The 27,903-nt window shown below is 35.8% G+C and overlaps 1 pseudogene; it reads left to right on the top strand.

Annotated features, from left to right (window-relative positions):
• Positions 1–1,435: 1,435 nt before the first annotated feature.
• Positions 1,436–27,650, top strand: LOC110287136 (large ribosomal subunit protein eL32 pseudogene; annotated as a pseudogene).
• Positions 27,651–27,903: the final 253 nt, after the last annotated feature.

The raw sequence follows: 27,903 nt of genomic DNA, 5'->3' as shown, positions 1-27,903 counted from the left end.
ATGCTAAAGAAGCCTTTGGCAAAATCCAACACCCATTCATATTTAAAGTCTTGGAGAGGTCATAAATATAAGGTCCATACTAAAACAAAATGAAGATAATATACAGCAAGCCATTAGCCAACATCAAAGTAAATGGAGAGAAAGTTAAATTGATTCCACGAAAATCAGGGACAGGACAAGTCTGTCCACTCTCTTCATATCTATTCTTTATAGTACTTGACATTTTAGCTAGAGCAATTACACAACTAAAGCATATTAAGGGGGTGAAAATTGGAAAGGAAGAATAAAAGTGTCACTGTTCACAGATGTTATGATAGTACACATAAGTGTCCAGAAAAATTCTACCAGAGAACTCCTACAGCTGTAAACACCTTACTTAAAGTGGCTGGATAAAAAATTAACTAAAAATACAATCAGTAGCCCTTCTTTATTAAAAACAATAAACATGGTGAGAAAGAAATTATGGAAACAACACTCTTTACAATAGCCACAAATAATTTAAAATATCTTGGTGTAACTCTAACCAAGCAAGTAAAATATCTGTCAGACAAGAATTCCAAGTCTGTGAATAAAGAAATTTTAAAAGACGTCAGAAGGTAGAAAAATCTCTTCTGCTCATGGATAGGTAGGATTAACACAGTAAAAATTGTCATACAAAAAGCAATTTATAGATTCAATGCAATTATCCTCAAAAGTCTAACATAATACTTTATAGACCTTAAAAGGACAATTCTCAACTTCATATGGAAAACCAGAAAACTCAGGATAGCTAAAACAATTCTGTGCAATTAAAGAACTTATGGAGTTATCACCATCCCTGATTCCAAGCATCATTTCAGAGAAATAGTAATAAAAACTACATAGTATTATCATGAAAACAGATAATTTGACCAAAAGAATCAAATCAAAGACACAGAAATTAACCCATAAACCTATGGATATTTGATGGAAAAAAGAAAACATCTTCAGCAGATGGTACTTGACTAACTGGATGTCTACATACAGAAGAATGCAAATAGATCCATATCTGTCACCTAGCACAAACCTCAAGTCCAAGTGGATCAGTTTTTTTTTCAGCAGAAAACTATATATTAAATCTAATGGCCATCTAAATGGCTAAGATTGAAAACTCAAGACACTGATCATGCAAGCAAGAATATGGAGCAAAACAGAAAAGACCTCCATTGTTGGTAGAATTGCAAACTTGTGCAACCATTTTGGAAATCAATGTGACAACTTCTCAGAAAATTTGGAATAATTCTACCCCAAGAACCCAGCTATACCACTCATAAGCATATATCCAAAAGATGCTCCATTATACCAACTATTTTCATAGCAGCTTTATTCATAATAGTCATTAACTAGAAACAACCCAGATGACCTTCAATTACCTTCAATTGAAGAATGGATTCAGAAAATGTGGTACATCTAAACAATGGCATATTACTCAACTATTCAAAACAATGACATCATGGGATTTTCAGACATATGGACAGAAATAGACCAGATCATTCTCAGTGAGGTAACACAGACCTAGGATAAACATGGTATATACTCACTTATAAGTGGATATTAGCCATAAAACATAGTATAATCATGCTATAATCCACAGATTCAAAAAAGCCAATTAACAAAAAAAGTCTCCAGGGTTGATGCTTGAAGGTCATTAAGAAGGGAAAATAAAATAGACATAGGAAATTGATGGTGGGAAGGAACAGTTTGGGAGAAGGTGTGAGAACTAAACAGAAGGGTTCAAGTCTTGGGACAGAGGGAGAAAGAACTGGAATTGGTCTAAGGGCATCTCTGGAACAAGCTAGAAACCTAGGACAATGGAAACCCCCAGCAACTTATGAGAGTAACCCTGGCTAAAACTATTAGAAATATGGGATATAGAACTTGAAATTGTTACCTCCTGTAACCAGACAAGGCTTCCAATTGAGGGGTGAGGACACCAACACAATCAAAATCCCTAGACTCACAATTTGTCTTGCCTACAGGGATGTACATGGATAAATATGGACCCATGAGGGAATGACCAAAAAGTGATTGGCCCAACTTAAGACTTATACCATGAGAGAGCTCAACCATGAAACTATTAATGGTATTCTGCTATACTTGCCGACAAGAACCTAGCATAATTTTATCTAAGAGACTTCACTCCACTGATGATGGAAACAGATGCAGAGACTCACAGCCAAACATTAGGCAGAACTTGGAAATCATGTGGAAGAGCAGGGTTAAGAATTGAAGGAGCCAGAAATGTCTAGTACATCAAAGAAAACCTACAGAATCAATTAACCTGGACCCATATGGTATTATATGACTGAGCCACTATAGTGATACCATACATAGGGCAGACTTACGCCCCATAGACATATATAATAGATGTGCAGGTTGGTCTTTATGTAAGTTCCCTAACATCAGGAGCATGAACTGCCTCTCAATCTAATTAATACCTGCCTTTGTATCCCTTTCCCCTAATTGGGTTCCCTCTTTTAGACTTAATATAAGGGGAGGTACCTAGTCCTATTGCAATTTGATATTTCAAAACTGGTTGATATCTATAGGCAGTTTCCCCTTCTCTGAAGAGAAATGGAGGGAGAACAGGAGGGTCAATGATAGAGTAGGACAGGGAGGAGAGGAGATAGGGAGCAGTGATTGGGATGTAAAGTAAATCTATAGATTAATAATAAGAAAATCTAGCTGTTGATACACACAGAACCTAACTTCTTCAATAATTCCATCCAAATAATATTTAGTTTTCCAGATACCTTACTGTTTCTTTAGCCTTTTTTGGAATAATTCTTGTCTAATTTCCTTAAACTATTTCTGGATAAATTATTTCAAGTAGGTCTAATTTAGCAAATTCTCTATGATATGATATGATATGATATGATATGATATGATATGATATGATATGTGATATGATATAGAAACTGGATATAAGCAAAAATTTCTTGGTTTTAAATATTTTGAAGGTTTTATAAAAACTTCAAAGTGTCAACATTGGTTACTTATTTGTACCAATTAATTTGTACTACTTATAATATACTTCTCTATTATCATTATTTCAAGGCTGTAATACCATTTCCTTAATAATATTAAGAACTCCTGTCTTATCCATGTGTAACCCACAGATCCTTCCAATATACCTTGCGTCCTAATTTTTGCCACTTGTAAAAACGACCAAAAGTTAAGATTATTATATTTTACTTGAAAAGAGGTGATATTATTGAGTCTGCTTCTTTATATATCTGTCAATTTTCAAGCTTTGCTTATTCATGTTACATCCAGGCATCCTATTTTTTTTTTTACATTTTTTATTAGGTATTTTCCTCATTTACATTTCCAATGCTATCCAAAAAGTCCCTAATACACTCCCCCCGCCCCACTCCCCTACCCACCCACTCCCACTTTTTGGCCCTGGCGTTCCCCTGAACTGGGGCATATAAAGTTTGCAAGTCCAATGGGCCTCTCTTTCCAGTGATGGCCGACTAGGCCATCTTTTGATACATATGCAGCTAGAGTCAAGAGTTCTGGGGTACTGGTTAGTTCATAATGTTGTTCCACCTATAGGGTTGCAGATCCCTTTAGCTCCTTGGGTACTTTCTCTAGCTACTCCATTGGGGGCCCTGTGATCCATCCAATAGCTTACTGTGAGCATCCACTTCTGTGTTTGCTAGGCGCTGGCATTGTCTCACAAGAGACAGCAATTTCAGGGTCCTTTCAGTAAAATCTTGCTTTTGAGATGCTATATGTTCACCTTTTGTAAAAAAAAAAAAAAAAAAAAAAAAAAAAAAAAAGGCTTTTGGTAGCACTATATTAGTGGAATATTTTGTTAGTATTTATTTATATAACTTCTAATTGCACTATCAAAATGCATTGGAATTTCAATGATGTTTCCCAAAATCTGTTAAGACTTAGTAAGTTGGCAAAGATCTCAAGGCAGTAGGCTGCTTTGAGGTATGAAACATGTACTTTCTGTCTCTGTTAAATTCAGTACATGAAATATCTGTCAGTGCCCTCAGAGAAGTATTGCTATTCCTCCCAAATCATATCTCTATGTTTTTAGTGACTTTTCAAAATAAACTATGGACAGAGATTGCTTATGTGGTGGATTTCAACTAGTAGGTTTATATCTAATATATGTTGTATACAAGTAAGAAAATACTATGTTATTTTCTAATATCATAGAGCTATTCCAAAGGTAATGCTGTATGTAAATATTGACTTTTTATATTATCTATTGAATAATAAATATACAATGATACAGTTTTGGACATGGTTTCTTTTCATGTCAATTTTTACAGGTTATTAAGTATCAGGAATCAGGCATGTACATTAAACCATTACTCTGGAAGTGTTACTTAGATGACCATAGAAGCTAATACAATCTTGAAAAGGCTAGCAAGCAAGGAAGAAAACAACCAAAAACAAAACAAAACAACAACAACCAAAAAAAAACTCCCTTCTCCTCAAACTGCTAAATAAAAATAGAATATTGGGCCTAGGTTGCCTTGAATCCTTGAATGGCTATCGATATCATTTCACAGTATATAGCAGGATGTGGTTGCTTATAGCAAAGTCCATGACAAAAGAAACTCATGGAAAGAAAGGTTTATTTTCCCTCTCAGTTTAAATGTATCTATCATTCACCAAGCAAGGTAGTCCTGATGACATAGGCTTGAAGCAGCTAATTATATTGTGTCCCCAACCAAGAAGCAGAAATGGAATGAATGCTTGTGCATGGTTTACTTTTTTTTTTAAGTTGGTACTGAGTGACCACAGGCAAGACCACATTTATGGTGGGTCTAGAAAAATAACTAACTTAATTTAGATAATCCCTTACAGACTGGTTAAGTGATTTGTTTTTATGTTGATTCAAAAATACCATGGAAACTAACCATAATAACTTTCTACCTTATATTGTTGTGGCATCTAAGCATATCGCTTTTAAGTAAGTCTACTTTCTATAGTCATCTCATAATGCATAGTGCAAAATGTAGTCTAATATGAATATGCCCCCAAATTCTTCAACAGTTTCAAGACTGTAAAAGTCAGTATTATCTGATACATGAGACTATGAGACAATATCTTTACTCCTTTTCTATATAATTAAGATTGATCTGGAAATGATAGAGCATTTAATGCAACCATCTGGGCTCTAAAATCTATTTTAGACCCATCTGTCCCATCCATCTATCCATCCATCCATCCATCCATCCATCCATCCATCCATCCATCCATCCATCCATCCATCTATGCTATATCTAATATGCATAGCCTCTCTCTTGAGCAAGCTTGGGTTCATACATGTAGCCATCTACAAAAGACACACCAAGGTCTTTACATCTTCAATATCACAAAGTATACTCATTTTCATAACTTTATATAAGGCCTTTCAGTACCTCACTGCAAGGACTCAGATACTGTTACATATTGCATATTTTGGAGCCATCATACCAGATACAATGACATCTTTAGTCCTGTAACTTTTATGCCAATAGCCTATAAAAAATGTTGATAAGTTTTGTTGCCAACTTGTAATAAAGCCTGTCTCTTATGGTCCACAGTTGTGTTAGTTCTCTGTGCTGAAGCTAGAGAGATGTTCTTTTAGGAAGTTACTTCAAATTGCATGTTTTTAAACATTTTTCTGCTTATCGTTTTGCTTCTTCTTGGATTGTCACAAGTAGTAGCTATGCTACAGCCTGAATTGTAGCCTGTCTTGAAATTTCCTGTCAAAGTATTACCATTACACCTATATTCAGGGTCCATTAAGTTTTCAAAACATTGACAGAATGCAACCATATTCTTTGCTAGAGTATCACACAGATGACCTTAAACTCAGTTCCTGATATAGTCCTTGTTCATCTTAGAAATTGTGTAAATTTGGCTCTTTGAAGTCTCCAAACACTGGTAAAAATAGATCTTTAATCTCTGCTAGTGCTTTGCTGAGCAAAAGATTCACATTCTTCTACATTCCTCTTATAAACCAGGATCAAAGACCTAAGACCCATACGGTTAGTTTTATCCTAGTAGTTTATATCTACCTAGACATTACTCAGTTGTCTTGTGGCTGCAACAAAATATCCAACAAAAGCACCTTAAGAAATGAAGCATTTATTTTTAGCTAGAAGTTTGTGCATAATGTTCTCCAAGGAAGAGAAGTCATGGCTGCAGGGGCTTGAGACAGCTGCTCACATTCTGTCCACACTTAAAGGAGAGAGATGAATGCTTGTACTCAGTTCACCTTCTCATTTTTATTCTGTTCAGAGTCCTAGCCCAAGGGTTGATATCCTCCACATTTAGGGTGGATCGTCTCACCTTTAATGAACATAAGTAGATAATCTCTCACAGACATGCTAAGAGATTTGTTCCCGTGGTGATTCTAAATCTCATCAGTTTGACAATCATGATTAACAATTACAGTTTGTGACTTCCTTCAAGTCTGTTAAATACTTTATATATCTGTTGTTTCTCTTGAGTACACCTGATATCTGGAATTTATCACTTTGCACAAAGGTAAAGCTTCCAGTGAGCTCATAAGCTTTAAATAAATATGTTCTATGCTGTTAGCAATGATAATAGAAGCTGTGGTTGGGATTTTCAAGATATTTTCAAGTAGTATTAAAAACTAACTATTGATATTACATCCATAATTTGTATCAGACAAAACAGGTGAAAAAATATATGCACACTATTGTATGAACTGAGGATTTAGAGGGAGGAAAGTAAGAAATATAATCTAATTTATATTTGAAATTGAATTGAAAAAAAGAAAAAACTTATAGAGATGTCATATATTAATGACATTGTTTATCCACAAAGTTTGACTTAATTTTGGATGTTTTTATTAAAATTATTACAAAATAAATAAACATGATAGTTATATATAATCACTCGAGATATATTTTTCTCATAATTTCTATGAAATTTATTTCTTAATAGTTTTATACATGTATAAAGTATTTTCTGATCACTTTCATTGCCTCTATTAGTTCATTACAACCTTCATGGACTCTCCTTTTTTTGCAGATTTCATTTTTACATTCATGTCTATTTTGTTTTTGTGTTATAACTCACTGCCTTTAATCACAGCTGTCCACTTAGTCTCATGGGTTCACTCAGGTATGCACAAGTTAAAATGATGACTGTTCTTCCCCCAGAATTCATCAGTAGTAAATATTTCAGCAGAATTTGTGTGGTCCCATGAGACCCTCCCTAATCCATGATTGATAAATGACAGGACCGGTTTTGTGTGGAACCAGTAGTCAATGCTACTGTGGCCTCATGATTTCAATGGCTATGTTACATCAGGAAGGTGACATTTTATAAATCCTTCCTCTATCTCCAGCTTTTACAGCTCTTCTATCCCATCTGGGATATTCCTTGAGGCTTAGAGGGGACTGATATCAATATCTTGCTTGAGGCTGACCACTCAAATATCCCTTATTCTCAATAACTACAGCAAACATCACTCTCTACATTCACCACTGTTAATTGCAAAGAGAAGGTTGTCTAACTGGTACTTAGAGTAGGATTGGGCTATGTGTACTAACCTAAACATTTAGAAGGCAGTTGAGGGCAATGTCAATATAGCTACACAAGTATATTAAATTGTCTCCTAGGACCTTAAGACCTCAGCCATGGGTTTTTCACTAGGTTTAGAGTACTAGCCAGAAATTACCCTCTGTAGAGTGTATAAAATCCAATAAGTGACTGGTCAATTATCTGACTTTCCATACCATATAATTACTCTTTCCATTGTTGATACAGGGGTACATTGTGCCTGGTACATTGTCATTACAGTTTGCATGGTTCATTGCTGGTTAAATCAGGAAATGTCTTTTCTCCTCCAAGGAGCCTGCATAGATAGCATCATCTAGAAATATGAAAGACAATAATTATGGAGAAATCTTTCATGCTGATTTCTCTATATCTTGCATTGAGAGCATGTGGCATCATTAGTAATAGTGGTCTTTAGAAAATATAATTTTATTTTGTGTGTATGCCTCTTTCTTTTTTCTCTTTCTCTGCCTCCCTCTGTTTCCCTCTTTCTGTCTCTGTCCTTGTCTGTGTGTGTTGGGGGGGGGAGCGTGAGTGAATATCATACATGAGAATATGTCTACAGAGACCAGAAGAGGAGCTCAGATCTGGTTGTAAACCAGTCAACATCATTTCTGAGAATTGGATCTTGTCCCTCTGGAAGAACCTCAAGAGCACTTAAACACTGAACAATTCTTAGAGTCCCTAAAAATTGACCTTACCAACCAGTTCTGGTGAACAACAAAGACAAATGGCAAAAGACTAATTTCTGGGGAACCCGTACTGGCTAGTTTTGTGTCAACTTGACACAGCTGGAGTTATCACAGAGAAAGCTTCAGTTGAGGAGATGCCTCCATGAGATCCAACTGTAAGGCATTTTCTCAATTAGTGATCAAGGGGGAAAGGCCCCTTGTGGGTGGTGCCATCTCTGGGCTGGTAGTCTTGGGTTCTATAAGAGAGCAGGCTGAGCAAGCCAGGGGAAGCAAGCCAGTAAAGAACACCCCTCCATGGCCTCTGCATCAGCTCCTGCTTTCTGACCTGCTTGAGTTCCAGTCCTGACTTCCTTTGGTGATGAACAGCAGTATGGAAGTGTAAGCCAAATAAACCCTTTCCTCCCCAACTTACTTCTTGGTCATGATGTTTGTGCAGGAATAGAAACCCTGACTAAGACAGAACCTAAGGGTTTTCCTTGACCAAAAATTCATAAAGAATACCCCACACATGGAACTTGTTTTTTGTTCAAAGCCCTTGGCATTATCAAGCCATGTAAAATTGCTTCTTTATAACACTGTCTTGTAACATAAACAGTCAAGTTTGCTTACAAAGTAGGAGGTTTCCACATAGGTTTTTCATATAAGTTTCATTTCAGTTACCATTTTTACCACCCTTTCACTTTCCCCATGTGTCCAACTGCATACATGCTTAAACATTTCCACCCTCAGTTTTTCTCTTCTTTATGTTCACATCATTAAAACATACACTTGTTTTTCTGTCTAATGTGATCAATCTAATGATGAATCTTCATTCTCATTTCATAGTTTATCTTAGAGATAGTATTGTAAGTTTTCTCTATACAACCTTAGTCACCTGAGTGTTAAGTACAACCTAGTTTCTAAATGTCTTTCTGTATTTCATTTCTGATAAACTGTGAAATTTTAATATGGATAAATTATGCCTTTGACTAACTATTTCATTGAAGTAAATTTAAAATATGTCAGTTATGGTTCATGAATAGAGAGTAGGAAGGTAGATCTTGGAATATTATACATCTGTGTTCAGTGAGGTATTTTAAAGACAGAATTTTCAAGCATACTCAAATTTTCTAATATTTTTAATTTATGTCCTCAATATGCAGGAATGATAGAAATAAACTGATGATAACTAGAACTAAAAATCCAAAGAATGATAATAAATTCATCTTGGAAAACTTTGGATAAAATTATTAACGTACAAATGGTGGCACAAGGATGTTTTGTGGCCCAGTTTACAATAAGACTAAGTGGCCATAGCAAGATAGTTAAAGGCTGTAGAGGAAATGTTTTAAGTCAGAGAGGGAATCATTGTGTAAAATATCCAAATCAGACATCTTTGTGGGCTATTTATATAGATGATGGAGAACTGGTAGCACATCCTAAACAGAGTTAGATTGACAAGATAGGTAGTTATTATTTATTTGAATAATTATTTTATTTCTAGGGGAGTGTTGCCTAAATGTAAGTTTGTGTACCATGTACTTTCCTAGTGCCCAGAAAGGCCAGAGAACAACAAAGCAACACTATCAACAATAAAAAACAAACAAAACAAGCCAAAACAAAGCTCGAGAATGGCATCCTGGTTGATTTTCTGTACTTAGTACTGAAAGTTTGTGGTGTCATCAGAAATAGTGTCTGTTAAAAAATAATATTCTCTCTCTCTCTCTCTCTCTCTCTCTCTCTCTCTCTCTCTCTCTCTCTCTCTCTCTCCCCATCTCTGATGTGGTGTATGGGGAAGGAAGGGGATGCATGAGGGTGTGACTACAGAGATCAGGAGGGTGTGTCAGATCCCTTAAAGCTGCAGTTACAGTTGACTAAAAGTCACTCACTGTGGGTAGTGGGAATTCAATCTGGATTCTCTGGTAAAGCAGCCAGTATTCTTAAAACTCTGAGCCATCACACCAGCATTCATTCATTTTACTTTTTATTTGGAACAAATACTTTAACCTTGAAATACCATGAGAAAAATTCTGTGTTATTTTTCCTGTAGTAAGGCCAGGCATAAAAATGGACCTCCCTTATTAAATTACCTGCATGGCTTGTGGCAAGAAGGCCTTTGTTGTGAACACAATATGTAAAATGCAGAGCAACAGAGTCAGATATTCATTTCCCCATGGTACAGGGGATTGGACCTACATCCAGATTCTTCTGTTTGCAGTTATGACTACTATAGTCAAAATCAATTTTGAAAATAAAATTAAGCCTAGAGGACTGCAAAGATTATTTATGTGCTATTGAAAATTGATGCCTTCTATATATGCAGCTGAATCAAAGTTGCTGGGAATGAATATATATATCCATACCATCGGTTTGCAAACTTTGCTAAAGTCAGTGTTTACCCAAGAGGAAATGTAAGTCAAACTTTTTTTCTTTTGATTGGTGAGTAAGTTGTAAATCTAATGTTAATAAGTATCTACCAAGGGAAACTCATGTTCTGAAATTCGCAATCATGCAATAGGCAGAAGTGATTTTTAATAGCAAGATATCTTGTGAATGTCAGCAGGATGCATTATTTCAACAATAAATCCTTGTTTGTGTTCCTTATGTTAAAATGAAAGGAAAAGTACATGTGAATGTCTTTGACAACTGTTTTCTAATCATAATAAATAATCTTATATGTAGAAGTATCTCTGATATTTATATTTTGTTTACAATTTCTAGAATGTGTGAGAAAGTCAACGGCCTGCCAAATTAGTTGACTCTCTGTTCACAGTTACTATATATTAGATACATTTTATATCCCTCTCTTTCTTGAAAGTATCTGTATGCATGTCTACATATATGAACATTGAAATAAAAAATAAATTCAAGCAAAAGATTCATTCAGCAAATGGTCTGATGAATACTTTCTTGAATTATTTATTATAACTAATAAATAGAGGAAACTATGTAAAATTCATGACTGGCCCTTGGAATTAGGACCACATTTCTTGGGTTTACTAAACCAAAGGAGCTCCTTGGCTGTTCAACATAGAGCCTTCTTCCTGGAGATGCTTTCTTGGCTTTATCTCTAGAGTCTTTGGGAAGAGTTATGGGCATGTAAAAATGGATTTATAATTCTAAAGTGTTATTTTTATTGAACTTTAATAATAATATATATTTCTTCCTTTATTATAAAATATCTCCTCTTACAAAGTCCGATAGTAAAAATCCATTGAAGAATTATATTTTTCTAAACAACAAATCCTTATAAAATTCTTGAAGTCATACTGTCATTATCATTAGGATGCTTTATATAATCTGCAACTTATGATAGATAATTCATGTAAAAACCCTACAAGTTTCAGAAAAAAATGTGGTGAAAATTATGTTCTTGAATAACCGGTCAAATTTAGTGAAAATACCAGATTGTACATTTGTTTCCTTATACATCTAACAGGAGAAATTCCAGATCTGGGACTAGATCTCTCCTTATCTTGAAAACGCATCCAAACACGGAGCCAGTGCTTCTTTCAAAAAACAGTGTTTAAGTCATTTTTTAACCTATTGGGAAATATTATGCACAGCTTTCTCATGTACAGAAGTATATACAAGGTCTCTATAATATCTATTATAGTAATAGATCTATAGCCTTAATTTCTCTCTAGTTATTTGAGGAAGATCTTACCAAATATCCTTCCAGTGATGCTGTGGAGGCTAGGAACTTATATTTTGTATATTTGAATGTAATTATGTGTTTGGTAAAATGGAATACAAAAAAGGTACCACTCACTGAATGACTTAACTAAAAACATATACAGGACAGTTATCTATACAAATAAAATAGTAGACAGTCTTAGTAGTATTGAATTTAAAGATAGAAAAGTACTTCTGTCTTCTTGGTTCTATATGTGATATTTTTCAGAAAATCAGTGGGGTTTCAGGAGAAGTATACCAATGTAGTGTGCTTGGGAGTGATTATCTTTTTTAGTGGGAATTAATCTCCAAAGACATTTGTTAAATACTCATCAGCATTGATTCATCTTCTTCACACTCTGAGCCATGGTAAAGTGCCTCTTGAGTAGAGTAATTGTTTTGTTTGTGCATTCACTCCTGCAAATGCAAGGCGGCTCCAAGTGATATGTCTAATTGCCTTTTTCACTACCAGACTGCTGCACACTTTTCAATGGCTTTATCTTTAAACAGACTACCTCAATCTGTTTCTCTAATTGAGAGTGAATCCCATCTTCTAATTAAGAGATTTGTCAATACGAGCAATGTGTTCTTAATGTGGACTTTGGGGCAGGCAGAGCTTTAACCCGAATATAGATCCTATTCATTCCTTTAGTATTGGGTCACATGATCATGTATATTTATTTAGGATGATTTTTTTTTAACCCATCATTCTTTCCTTCATGTGAGACGGTCACTTTGGTACTAATAAATGAGGGCCAATTCACAAAGCATCAGTTACTTATTACCATTGTGAGAGCAAATTTTTGTCTATAACATTTAGAATAGCTCAACCTTGAGTACAGTGAATCTAGAGCCAAGAGGATATTAGAATGAAAACTAAGAAAGCTTTAATTGTTAATTACCTGCATTTTTTGTTATATCCATCTCAAAATGTTGAAGCAATTGTGATGGGTACTATACATTGTTTGATTAGACTTTGAAACACTTAGTGTATACACCTTTATTCCTGCTAATGAGGATGGGTTCAAAGACTTTTAACTGAGGATGGAAGACTCATCCTGAAGAAGGGCAGTACCATCCTATGAATTGGGGACCCATTTTGAAAGAAAGTGGGAAAGAGAAGGAGAAAGCCAACTAAGTTTCTGAACTCTTTGTTTTGCTTCTTGTTTTATGGACATTTGAGAATCACAGCTGAAAGATGCTTCCACTCTAGTGTCTCCCACTCCTTGAGGGACTGTATTTTCATACAGGATTGGGCACATTCAGGATGATGTGGCTATACATGATGGCTGGTATTGCAAACCATATGATGAAATAGATATATTGTTAAACAAATTCATTATAATACTAAATATATATGATCAACAAAGAATTCTAATCTTATTCTTACAGCTTGCAATTCTTATAATCATCTTTGGAAACAGGAACTGGTTGCACCTCTTTTAGAAATGAGATCACTGTGCTTTAAAGGGAGAATAACCACGAGTACCCTCAAACTCAGAAAGACAAAAACAACATGGTCTCTTTCATATGTGTCCCCTAACTTCTAAATATTAAATGTTATTTAGGTGTAATCAAATAAGACTAGAGGACAGGAAGTATTAGTAGGAAGAAAAATGACATAATTACAGGAAAATGTTGATCAAAAATAAGGCAACAGAACATGTAAGATATGATAAAGAAGGGGAAATTACTGAGAGAAAGGGAAAACTGAGAAAGAAGGGTATCTGAATAAAACTTGTACTTTTTTTCCTCAGTAATACAAGTATGTAAAATTTATATTGTCTTGGATAATATTAATAATAATGAAGGTCTTTAGTTGGCAAAAATATAGTTAAAACACACTTCTCAAGCTATAGTTTACAAGTGAATCTAGATAAATGGAAATTCCCATTCTTAGGTTTATGATTGAGCTCAAGTTTCTGCATTTCCAAAGACCAGCAATAGAACTTAAATTGCTGCAATAAATAAGTATTGTTCATAGGATGAGTAGCCAGTGAACATGCCAGATTCAGATTCTTTTTCCATCCAAACCTACTCAATCATAATTCTGTAAATGAGAATCAATGTCCTAAACTGCATGCGATCTAATGTTTATTAGGAAAATTAAATGCATAAAGTACCTGTGGAGTACATTATAAACCAAAAGTGCTATATAAATTTTAAGATGTCATTGTTATTTTATAGTTGGTACGATTATTGCTTGCCAGGGGCATAAATTTCATCTATGTACCACTCCAAATTTGGCTGTTGGTTGAGAGGACTGCTTTTACTAATATATATCGACAGCAGATCATTCCTCATTAAATCACTAAACTATTATTGTGGAGATATTGCAAGAATATTGTAGTAAAATATGCATCCACTGTATCTTACAATGAAGCTAACATACATGAATTTTAAGCATAGTACATATAATCTCCAGTAACCTAAAACTGTTATACTCTCCACTGACTTAATTGGTAGAAAATTGGGGAGAAAAGTAATTCATATTCATATCTGGTACCCTGAAATAAAGACCCAGAAATTCACTTGATTCTAAAAAATTAGTAAGATTATTTATATATAAGTTTTGAATTCTTAAAAATGAATTTGAGCTCTTGTCTCTAGCTGCATATGTATCGAAAGATGGCCTAGTCGGCCACCAATGGAAAGAGAGGCCCATTGGACTTGCAAACTTTATATGCCCCAATATAGGGGAATGCCAGGGCCAAAAGAATGGGAATGGGTGGGTAGGGAAGTGGGGGGCGCTATGGGAGACTTTTGGGATAGCATTGGAAATGTAATTGAGGAAAATATGTAATAAAAAATATTAAAAATTAAAAAAAATGAATTTGAGGATTTCAGTAAAAATCATATTTTTTCCTTAAATTGGGGAAAAAGTATTGTATATCACATCTTCCATACATTTTTGTATATGTTAGTAATGATCTGATTATTTTAAAATATATTTTATGGTTGAATCCAGGTTATTTCTGAATTCAATATCTGTATATAATTATATACTATTTTTCTTTTTTTTTTCTTTTTCTTTTTTTTTACTATTTTTCTTATATTAAAATAGTCTTTTGGAATTGTTCAGTAAACAGTACTGTTTATCTAAATGTAAAAATATTATAGATTTTAGGTTATTTTATTCAATGCCATAATTACAAATTCTGTCATAGGATTAAGCTATAGCTTTGTTCCTTTATGGCTTCTTTTTTCTCTTCCTTGATTTCTACATTGTTGACCTCCTGAGAACAAATGAGGTTAGATTTGATATCATGTAGTGTGTATGTAATCTGACATAAATTTTGCACTTAGCTTATGGAAGAGATGTCATCTCCCAGTCGATTCCTATTATTTTTCACTGAAGCAGGTGAGTATACCACTTTTCAAAGCTTTGAGATTAATTAGCAATGGCTATTACAGAACATGGAGAAAGAGTAGAAACATACATGGCCAAAGTTCTCCACCTGAGTGCTTGACATTCTCTTCAAGAGTTTAAAAGCCTGGCTTTTGGAGTCATAAGTACTTTCATTAAAATATCAGTCTATGGTCATGTTACATAACCCATTAGAGCTCATTTTCTACATACATGAAATGAAAATACAGCATGCTAAGAGTGTTGCCGGGAGTAATAAATGAGGTGACCCAAGGAGATTAACTCTAATTCAACCGGCACTATAATATGCAGTGCCTCCAAGAAGAGCAGATTCAAATTAACCTCTGGTTAGACACATTTGCCACCTCTGCCTTAGAAGGTTATCTGACAATTTGCATAACATCACTTAGCAAATCCTTGAAACAGATGTCTTTTAATTGGTGCCCCTGAAGAGAAGATCTAAGTTCTTATCTAGAGTTTTGGACAGGGAAGTGGTGAACATTATAAGGTATCTGGGATCAGGTCAGTAACTTGACAGCACTGCTTCATTTGTTTTGTTTTTGTTTTTTGTTTTCTTGCAATATATTCTGTTCAGAGTTTCCTTCCACTATTTTCTCCCAGACCCTTCCCACTTCCCTACTCCCTTACTACAAACACTCTTTAGAAACACAAACACCACACAGATAAACACAAATAATCTCTTCCTTTGCAACTTGGAAAATAGTCTCAGAGGAAGTGGTAAATGGGTCATTATTTAATTTGTATATGTCTTTTTTTTTTTAAAAGGATTGAGTGACCTGAAAGGAGCACTGCCTTCACTGGAAGCCCAAAAGAGTCAACTAACCTGGACTTTTTGGGACCACCAGAAACTGAACTACCAACTAAAGAGAAAACACTGGCTGGACCTAGGTCCCCTGCGCATATGTAACAGATGTGCAGCTTGGTCTTCATACAGGTCTCCCAACAACTGGAGTAGGAAGTGTCCCTGAAATGCTTGCCTGTCTGCCTGCAGCTCCTGTTCTCCTAACTGGGCCACTTAGTCTGGCTTCAGTGGGAAAGGATGAAACTAGTACTGCAGTGATTTGATGTTCCAGGGAGGTGGGAAAATGAGGGATAGTATGGGACTGGAAAAGTATGGAGGAGTGGAAGGGCAATATACATAAGGGGGTACTGGGAGGAGGGGGGTTTGATATTAGGATGTAAAGTGAATAAATTAATTAATTAAATTAAAAAGGAAATCATTTACAGCAGCTCCCAATGCTATAGTAGTAAGATATGTTTTTTCCTTACAAACAAAACTGTATGTCAGCCTACATGAGAAAACTTCATTTAAATTATCCACACATATTTATACACACATCTACATGTACTGTAGAGGTTTGTAGGTAGATAGCTAACAGTAGAATCCCAAATGATTTCACCAGCATTTGTAGTTTAATTTTACTCTCATTTCACTGTGTTTCCCCCCAGTTTTCTTACCTCTAATTAGAACCCCCTCTTTGTCTCATTTCCTTTTTCATATCACTTTTATCCTGCTAGTCTCCCCTCTATTACCCCCTTAACAGTCTACTCCCAAAATGATCCCTTGGGATGACAACGTTCTTTCTAATAGTCAAAACAAAACCAAACAAAACAAAACAAAGCAAAACACCTGAGAGAATCATGGAAACTGAGACTAACAATGTTTGAAGAACACAATAAAAAATTTTTCCCTCTGAAAAGGTCACACCTATGTTAAAGATTCTACAAGTTGATTGACTAATGATTTTTTTGGAATGTATTATATTAGAAGACCATCAGCTCCCACCAAACCACAGGCAAGAATGCACATAAAGCCTGTTTCAGAGCTTTGTCACTTTGCTATAATGTCCCTACTCAATGTTTCTATGAGTGTGTTCAAAATCAGCTCATCTGATTTATGGATTTTTAAATGTGTAATTATATACTTACAACTGGTTTCACTTTGGAATATTTTATTGGGGCAACCTGAACCTCTGTTCATTATTCATGGCTTCTCATTATTTCCTAAGAATAACCTCTTACTTATTCTCTTCAAGGCCAGAGCTGTGTTTTGTGTTGGTCAAAACAAAAACAACAACAATATCAACAACTTCTAGGAGTATAGAACATACATCCTAAATCTTCCAGGAGAAATGTTAGTTATATTGTATTCTCATCTCTCTCTCTCTCTCTCTCTCTCTCTCTCTCTCTCTCTCTCTCTCTCTCTCTCTCTCTCTCTCTCTCCATATATATATATATGTCTATCTATCTATCTATCTATCTATCTATCTATCTATCTATCTATCTATCTATCTATCTCTATCTCTATCTCTATCTCTATCTCTATCTCTATCTATATATCTATCTCTATCTATATATCTATATCAATATATCTTTCCTTTCTAGTGTCTAGGCTCCCTATTTCCAACTGTGAAGCAAGGAAATCTGTAATATTTTTCTGACTACAAAATCTCCCTCCCTATACATTTTGTACTCACTGATAAGTGGATATTAGCCCAGAAACTTAGGATACCCAACATATAAGATACAATTTGGTAAACGCATGAAATACAAGAAGAACGAAGACCAAAGTGTGGACACTTTGCCCCTTCTTAGAAATGGGAACAACAAAAGGAGATAAAAGGGATACAAATTGGAAAAGATGAAGTCAAAATATCACTCTTTGCAGATGATATGATAGTATATATAAGTGACCCTAAAAATTCCACCAGAGAATTCCTAAGCCTGATAAACAGCTTCGGTGAAGTAGCTGGATATAAAATTAACTCAAACAAATCAATGGCCTTTCTCTACACAAAGAATAAACAGGCTGAGAAAGAAATTAGGGAAACAACACCCTTCTCAATAGTCACAAATAATATAAAATATCTTGGCGTGACTCTAACTAAGGAAGTGAAAGATCTGTATAATAAAAACTTCAAGTCTCTGAAGAAAGAAATTCTAGAAGATCTCAGAAGATGGAAAGATCTCCCATGCTCATGGATTGGCAGGATCAACATTGTAAAAATGGCTATCTTGCCAAAAGCAATCTACAGATTCAATGCAATCCCCATCAAAATTCCAAATCAATTCTTCAACGAATTAGAAAGTGCAATCTGCAAATTCATCTGGAACAACAAAAAACCTAGGATAGCAAAAACTCTTCTCAAGGATAAAAGAACCTCTGGTGGAATCACCATGCCGGACCTAAAGCTCTACTACAGAGCAATTGTGATAAAAACTGCATGGTACTGGTATAGTGACAGACAAATAGACCAATGGAATAGAATTGAAGACCCAGAAATGAACCCACACACCTATGGTCACTTGATCTTCGACAAGGGAGCTAAAAACATCCAGTGGAAGAAAGACAGCATTTTCAACAAATGGTGCTGGCACAACTGGTTGTTAACATGTAGAAGAATGGGAATCGATCCATTCCTATCTCCTTGTACTAAGGTCAAGTCTAAGTGGATCAAGGAACTTCACATAAAACCAGAGACACTGAAACTTATAGAGGAGAAAGTGGGGAAAAGCCTTGAAGATATGGGCACAGGGGAAAAATTCCTGAATAGAACAGTAATGGCTTGTGCTGTAAGATCGAGAATTGACAAGTGGGACCTCATGAAACTACAAAGCTTCTGCAAGGCTAAAGACACCATCAATAAGACAAAAAAACCACCAACAGATTGGGAAAGGATCTTCACCTATCCTAAATCAGATAAGGGACTAATATCCAATATATATAAAGAACTCAAGAAGGTGGACTCCAGAAAGTCAAATAACCCCATTAAAAAATGGGGCTCAGAACTGAACAAAGAATTCTCACCTGAGGAATACCGAATGGCAGAGAAACACCTGAAAAAATGTTCGACATCCTTAATCATCAGGGAAATGCAAATCAAAACAACCCTGAGATTCCACCTCACACCAGTCAGAATGGCTAAGATAAAAAATTCAGGTGACAGCAGATGCTGGCGAGGATGTGGAGAAAGAGGAACACTCCTCCATTGTTGGTGGGATTGCAAGCTTGTACAACCACTCTGGAAATCAGTCTGGCGGTTCCTCAGAAAATTGGACATAGTACTACCGGAGGATCCAGCAATACCTCTCCTGGGCATATATCCAGAAGATGTCCCAACCGGTAAAAAGGACACATGCTCCACTATGTTCATAGCAGCCCTATTTATAATAGCCAGAAGCTGGAAAGAACCCAGATGTCCCTCAACAGAGGAATGGATACAGAAATTATGGTACATTTACACAATGGAGTACTACTCAGCTATTAAAAAGAATGAATTTATGAAATTCCTAGCCAAATGGATGGACCTGGAGGGCATCATCTTGAGTGAAGTAACACAATCACAAAAGAACTCACACAATATGTATTCACTGATAAGTGGATATTAGCCCAAAACTTAGGATACCCAAGATATAAGATACAATTTGATAAACGCATGAAACTCAAGAAGAATGAAGACCAAAGTGTGGACACTGTGCACCTTCTTAAAATTGGGAACAAAACACCCAGGGAAGGAGTTACAGAGACAAAGTTCGTAGCTGTGATGAAAGGATGGACCATTTAGAGACTGCCGTATCCAGGGATCCATCCCATAATCAGCTTCCAAACGCTGACACCATTGCATACACTAGCAAGATTTTGCTGAAAGGACCCAAATATAGCTGTCTCTTGTGAGACGATGCCGGGGCCTAGCAAACACAGGAGTGGATGTTCACAGTCAGCTATTGGATGTATCACAGGGCTCCCAATGGAGAAGCTAGAGAAAGTACCCAAGGAGCTAAAGGGATCTGCAACCCTATTGTTGGAACAACATGATGTACTAACCAGAACCCCGGAGCTCTTGTCTCTAGCTGCATATGTATTGAAAGATGGCCTAGTCGGCCATCAATGGAAAGAGAGGCCCATTGGACTTGCAAACTTTATATGCCCCAATATAGGGGAATGCCAGGGCCAAAAGAATGGGAATGGGTGGGTAGGGAAGTGGGGGGCGCTATGGGGGACTTTTGGGATAGCATTGGAAATGTAATTGAGGAAAATATGTAATAAAAATATTAAAAATCAAAAAAAAAAGAAAACATATTCATGGAAATAAAGTACAAATGAGAATTTAAAAAAAAAGAAAAAAGAAATGGGAACAAAACACCCATGGAAGGAGTTACAGAGACAAAATTTGGAACTGTGACGAAAGGATGGACCATCTAGTGATTGCCATATGCAGGGATCCATCCCATAATCAGCTTCCAAACGCTGACACCATTGCATACACTAGCATATTTTTGCTGAAAGGACCCAGATATAACTGTCTCTTGTGAGACTATACCGGGGCCTAGCAAACACAGAAGTGGATGATCACCGTCAGCTATTGGATGGATCACACGGCCCCCCAATGGAGGAGCTAGAGAAATTACCCAAGGAGCTAAAGGGAAATGCAACCCTATAGGTGGAACAACAATATAAACTAACCAGTACCCCGGAGCTCTTGTCTCTAGCTGCATATGTATCAAAAGATGGCCTAGTCGGCCATCACTGCAAAGAGAGGTCCATTGGACTTGCAAACTTTATATGCCCCAGTATAGGGGAATGCCAGGGCCAAAAAGGGGGAGTGGGTGGGTAGGGGATTGGGAGGGTGGGTATGGGGGACTTTTGGGATAGCATTGAAAATGTAAACGATGAAAATACCTAATAAAAAATAAATTAAAAAAAAGAAAAAGAAAGAAAAATAACTATGGAGAGTAAAGAATATATAAAGAATATGCCATACCACAACCCTCAAGTCCCTTTAGCTGAGTGCTTTTGAAAAATTAGTGAGTATATTGAACACTGGAAAGCTATTTTATTTTAGTATATATTTCATTTATGGCACTTACCCTTTCTGGAATGTTTAGTTGTTTACTATTCAATATACTTATTCTTTCTAATCATTTTGGTATTTTTTAGGGAAATACATTTTACTCAGCTTTTTCATTCTGTCATCCAAAATGAAGAGACGTTCAGTGCACATTTGTGTAATTCAATTGTGTGACACTTCCTTTTGAACAATTAAGTATAGAGTAAAATGGGAAAAAAAGGCACAATTAAAAATTAACTCAACTACAGGTTGTTAATGGTCAACTCAATAAGATTTCATATTGTACTCAAAATTATGTTCATGACTTGAATATTTTGAGGGCTGTTTTTGAGCTAAAGTATCCTCATTGGTTTTTAATATACCAATTTTTTTCCAGCTGATTTCCTTTTGTATATAGTTATTTGACCCACCGTAATGCATTTCTCCATCTGTACATCTGTTGAGCTTCTTAGGCTTGAAATAGATTACAGATTTAAATAATGAAGAAAAAGCAGGATTTATGTAAATTTCATTGCAATAATACTTGTATTTTGGATGTCTATTCCAAGACTCCAATGTATATAGATATTGGGTATCAAATCCTATGTAAATTTTATTTATTCTTGTATAAGCATGCTTACTAAAAATAAAATTTAATAAAAAGGTAGAGCTTAGCCACAAAAAGTTACCATAGGTATTAGAAGACTCATAAAGTCTTTTGTAATTTAAATAATATTTCTTAATTTGTTCATATTATGTATTATAATTATATCCATCCCTCATAAATGTTTTATACCCACACCTCTCTCTCTCCTCACCCAACTCTATGTTTTTTTTTTAATTACATAAATTCCAATTTGTGGTTTTTAAGTGTAAGTTCATTACCTGGATTATAGTTCACTGACCAGGGGTCCTTTTGCCTCTCCCAAAAGCTATCAGTTGCCTGTAGCTCCTCAGTTAGGGGTGGGACTCCATAGCAGCCTCCTTACCCAAAACAGGGGGGTTGTCTGGGTTGAGGTGGGGCAGATTTTGTTCATGCTCTTGTAAATGCTGTGACTTCATGTGTGCATCGGTCCTGATGTATTCAGAAAACATGATATTTTATAGTCGCACACTGCTTCTGACTATTCCAATCTTTCTGTTTCTCCTTACATCAATCTCTGAGACTTAGGAGGAACAATATCTTATTCTTTGTGTGTTGGCCTATTGAGTCCATGTTAAACTGAGAATTTTAAATCTCATAAAGGAAACACTTTATAATTTCCCATCTGACATATCTAAATGGTAAACATACTACCATTGTTTTGAGGGTCATTATTAATTGAAAATGATGGTCATAATGAATATAAACTCTGTATGGCTGTATCCTTTCAATTGATAACTGAGATATGTACTAACACATTAATGCTCAGATAGTATATAAGTTGTAGATATATTGTACAATGTGATAATTCTCATATTGAATGGGTTAATGTAGACTGGTATAAGGTTCTATCAGACTCTTCATATTAACACTCAATTTAAACTTTATAACTTTGTTTCTAGAAATTTCAATTTAATAATTTTATAATTGTTGTCTGGTGTTAACTAAAACTCAAGAAAGGAAAACTGCAAACAATGGGGCACAGCTACTTAATTAAATATAGTGTGGCTCCTAGATATTTGATTTCTCAAATTATTTAAAATCTATATGCTAACTTCTCAAAGCAGTATCTCTAGTGAAGATTAAGTTTGCTTTTCTGACATCTAGATAAATTATAGTGAATACATGTTCTGAACTTTGAGCCTTTGTTTTGGAACATTAGAATAATGAGTACTGCCTCATCAGTAGTTAAGTCTATGGGCTACATTTGTCTTCTATGCCCAAGGATACTTTTTGAAGTGCTAACCTACTATCCTGTTCCTTAAAACTAGCAATGTTGTGCATTTTTTATTAATATATTCATAGTCATCTCATGTTTCTCAGCTCTCCAAAGCTGGATATTTGCCAAGCACAGACTGAGCCTTCTTTAGCTTTGGGAAAACATAAAGCAAGCCTATGCATTCATTAAGACTGAACAGTCTTTCCTGGGGGACTCCTGGAATTGCACCATGTAGAGTAAAGAGTGTCTGACCAGAATAGATATAAATGTCAAGTCTACTTCATGTTCACCTCAAGTCTAAAGAGTAATAAAAGGTGATCCCATTTATAGATTTTATAAAAAATGGAATTGCTACTGTGTGTAGCTATCATTATGCACGTATATAGTGTATCCTTGATCTGACATAGCTGCAGCATTCCGATTTCAAGGTGTGGGAGATTCTTCCAACCTTCAGTGCTTCATGTATCTGCATTTTAACATTTTTCTAATGACATGTCAGTAACTTAACACCTGAAAAGCTAGCACTATTAAGCCTAGCATTTTTTTTCACTTCACCCCCTCCAATATCCATTGAAATAATAAAAACATGAAGTTGTCAGAGATAACTATTTATGTGGTAGAACTTGTGCTCTGAATATGGTTTACTAAAAGATCCTTCATGGCCTGATTATTTGATATAATATGGAGAAAGATAATATTACATATTGAGTATTTGTATGTTTTTATATTTTTGTTGCAGTTTTTAGTACAGAATGCCATTACAACTAGGGACCATATTGTGCAACAGAACATATTTTTCTTTTAAAATGACAAATATCGCCGGGCGTGGTGGCGCACGCCTTTAATCCCAGCACTCGGGAGGCAGAGGCAGGCGGATTTCTGAGTTCGAGGCCAGCCTGGTCTACAAAGTGAGTGCCAGGACAGCCAGGGCTACACAGAGAAACCCTGTCTCGAAAAACCAAAAAAAAAAAAAAAAATGACAAATATTTCACAATACAATTAATTTGTGTCAACAGAAAAACAAACAATGAAGTTACAATACCATGTGACAGTATATTTTTTTAAAACATAGCATCCATTGCAGGTGAAATACTTTTGCAAATCAATTTTTAGTACTTCTATTTATTTGTATTATTTTTGTTTTGTGTGTTTGTATGTGTGTGTGTTGTGTGTGTGTGTGTGTGTGCCACAGTGCAGGTGCAGAGGTCAGAGGATAAATTCATATAGTTGGTTTTCTCACACTACTTGAAATGGGCTGCAGAGATCAAACTTGTGTTGTCCAGCTTATGTGACAAGTACCTTCCCCCACTGAGACATCTTACCAGCTCTGAAAATAAATTTTCATTATAAAGGCATTGCCTATTGATTTAGCCCAATATTAGCTTAGTATTGTCATTCCTCTAATCCATTTTAGTATTTATATTCCAGTTCCTAGTGTAGGAGTCTGAATTAAAGACAGTAAGTGAAACTAGTGTCTATTATATTATTACATTGTTTAAACTGCCGAAATTCATTGTTTTCAAAAAGCAATAAATTAATCTTGTATATTCTTGTAGCCCTGAAACATAGCTCCTCAATTTTCTATTTTAGAGCTATTCTATTTACACATGTCTGTAAGTTAAAATTATGTTTTGATAAAATATTTCATCATTTTCTCAGTATTTAATTATAGAAAAATAGCATTCATTGCTAGTCTCATTAAAATAAATTGATAAAATATGCTGCAAATGTTGCTTTTATTTCCTCAGATGATGGGGTGAGTTGAGAGCCATACCTAGCCTAGTCTTCACAAAGTCCAGAACATTTCTTTCTCTGTTTTCACTATCCTTAGGCTTAGTCCTGGAAGATACTATCCTCCATAGAATCTAATCTTCCTACATGACTGATTCAATCAGGCTTCTCTCAGCTTCTGACTGAATTGCTCTGCTTTGTAATTCAAAATTTGGAAAAAATGTTCTAATCTTATGGCTTCTTCCCATTCTATGACTTGTTCTGTCTTCACCTCTGTCTAGTTTGTTTTCTCAACAACCAGTGTCTGGAGTTTGGAGCTAGGATGAAAGGATGGACCATCCAGAGACTGTCCCACCCAGGGGTCCATTCCATAATCAGCCACCAAACGCAGACACTATTGCATATGCCAGCAAGATTTTGCTGAAAGGACTCAGATATAGCTGTCTCTTGTGAGGCTATGCCAGGGCCTAGCAAACACAGAAGTGGATGCTCACAGTCAGCTATTGGATGGAACACAGGGCCCCCAATGGAGGAGCTAGAGAAAGTACCCAAGGAGCTAAAGGGGTCTGTAACCCTATAGGTGGAACAACAACATGAACTAACCAGTACCCCCCCCAGCTCGTGTCTCTAGCTGCATATGTAGCAGAAGATGGTCTAGTCAGCCATCATTGAAAAGAGCGGCTCAGTGGTCTAGCAAACTTTATATGCCCCAAAATCTAGGGACAAGAAGTGATAGTGGGTGGGTAGGGGAGTTGGGGAGGATGTGGGGGACTTTTGGGATAGTATTTGAAAAGTAAATGAAGAAAATACCTAAAAACAAACAAACAAACAAACAAACAAAAAACAGTGTCTGTAAACCTGCCCTGGTGAAACTGCCATAAGCACACACCAGCACTATCTTTTTTTCTCTCTGCATGCTCTTAACATATCCTATCTGACTCATTCTGTCAAGTCTTTTTCTGATTATCACTTTGTCTGCTCCTCAATTAGATGCCACTTTCAAATATGGGACTTTCTTCTACAAACTAACCTCTCCATTCTTAGGGATTAAAAGTATGTACTCAGTACATGGGATTCCAGCCAGATCGCATAGACCTAGAAGGTCTTTCGATGTGATTCTTTGCCAAAGCAGCTAAATTGCTGGATTAAGATTCCTCTCCAATAAGCCCTAGAAAAATTACTTTAAAAAGCTTCCTTCCTTCCTTCCTTCCTTCCTTCCTTCCTTCCTTCCTTCCTTCCTTCCTTCCTTCCTTCCTTCCTTCCTTCCTTCTTCCCTTCCTTCCTTCCCTTCCCTTCCTTCCTTCCTTCCTTCTTTCCTTTCCTTTCCTTTCCTTTCCTTTCCTTTCCTTTCCTTTCCTTTCCTTTCCTTTCCTTTCCTTTCCTTTCCTCTTTCTTTCTTTCTTTCTTTCTTTCTTTCTTTCTTTCTTTCTTTCTTTCTTTCTTTCTTTCTTTCTGATTTTTTTGTGTATGCTTGCCTGAAATTATGTACATCATGTGTATGAAAGAGCTCCCTGAGGCCATAAGAGGGCAGCAGATCCCTTGTAACTGGAGTAACACATTTTTGTGAGCCACCATGTGGTGTTGGGATCTAAACTTGGGTTTCATTCCAGAGGAGTAATTACTTAACTGATGACTCATCTCTTCAACCCTATTAAACTTACTTTTAAGGAGAAGGAATTATAGGAAAGGACTTTTTTGTTTGTTTGTTTGTTGTAAGTTTGATTTCACAGTATAATAATATGCCTAATTTCCTATTGTTATAATCTCCAGAGTTTGGTGTTGTCTCCCTTTTTATCCAGAGCTTTATCCTTTCTAGAATGAGAATCTGTCTGAACATTACTGGGGCTAATAAAAGTTCAGTGTTATCTTAGAAAAGCATTTTACTGAGCAATTAGATAGCACTTTCACTTTGATCTACTAATTTGCTTCAATACTTCTGCTGTTGCTTGCTTTCCTGTGACCAAACCATCACCTCCTTTCTAGCCATGATGTTTCTCTGTGTTCTAGTCATGTTATCAGAAACATGCGTCTTTGTCCTCCAATTTTCTAAGTAATACTCTTCCTACTTAAGAGACTGCTATCTATTACCAGATTTGTAGGACAAAAGGAACCATAAGTAGATGCACACACATATTGAAGAATGTGTACATTTTACTCCAGAAATGTAAAAGAGCCACATTTTGTTGTTTTCTCTTAGGCATTCTTAAATCTTTTAGATATAAAAAATATTTGGTCTGAACTTCACTAATTTAATGCTATTTTCCAATGACTGTTTACTGACTGGTTTCTAATTCTAATTCTGATTTTCAGTTCCCTCTATTTAAATCAGAGATCAAGCTTAGATATGGACCTTGTTTCCAGTATTTATCTATAAATTAATGCCGATAAATTTGATCCAATATACTAGCTGATAATCACAAAATCTGGCTTCTTCCTCAGCTCTGCCTACGAGGTGGCTGCCATCTGTTTTGTGGCATCTTGGCTGCCCTCTGGCCTCTGGTGAAGCCCAAGATCGTCAAAAAGAGGACCAAGAAGTTCATCAGACACCAGTCAGACCAATATGTGAAAATTAAGCAAAACTGGCGGAAACCCAGAGGCATCAACAACAGGGTGTAGAGAAGGTTCAAGGGCGAGATCCGGATGCCCAACATCGGTTACAGGAGCAACAAGAAAACCAAGCACATGCTGCCCAGCGGCTTCCGCAAGTTCCTGGTCCACAATGTCAAGGAGCTGGAGGTTCTGTTCATGTGCAACAAAATCTTACTGTGCTGAGATTGCTCACAACGTGTCCTCTAAGAACCGAGAAGCCATTGTAGAAAGAGCAGCACAGCTGGCCATTTAGAGTCACCAATCCCAATGCCAGGCTATGCAGCAAAGAAAATGAATAGATGGCTTGTGTGCATGTTTTATGTTTAAATAAAATCACAAAACCTGCAAAAAAAATCACAAAATTTGTCAATTAAAATTTCCCTTAAACAAATTATCCACACTGATCACATGAAAGGATGATTATGCATCACTTAATAGCAATTGTTATGATTTCAACCTTCAGATGTTTGTTCTGCAAAAGACAACAGTTGATTAAGACAATTTGTGGCATTATTACTTAAACTATTTTCTTTGATAATTTCCAACAAGAATATAATGAATTCTGGTCTCATTCATCGTCCTACTTCTGCTTC

This window comes from Mus caroli, unplaced genomic scaffold (assembly GCF_978045245.1).
Source record: "Mus caroli unplaced genomic scaffold, Mus_caroli_1 scaffold_5, whole genome shotgun sequence".
NCBI lineage: Eukaryota > Metazoa > Chordata > Mammalia > Rodentia > Muridae > Mus > Mus caroli.
This window is presented reverse-complemented; position numbering and strand designations above follow the sequence as displayed.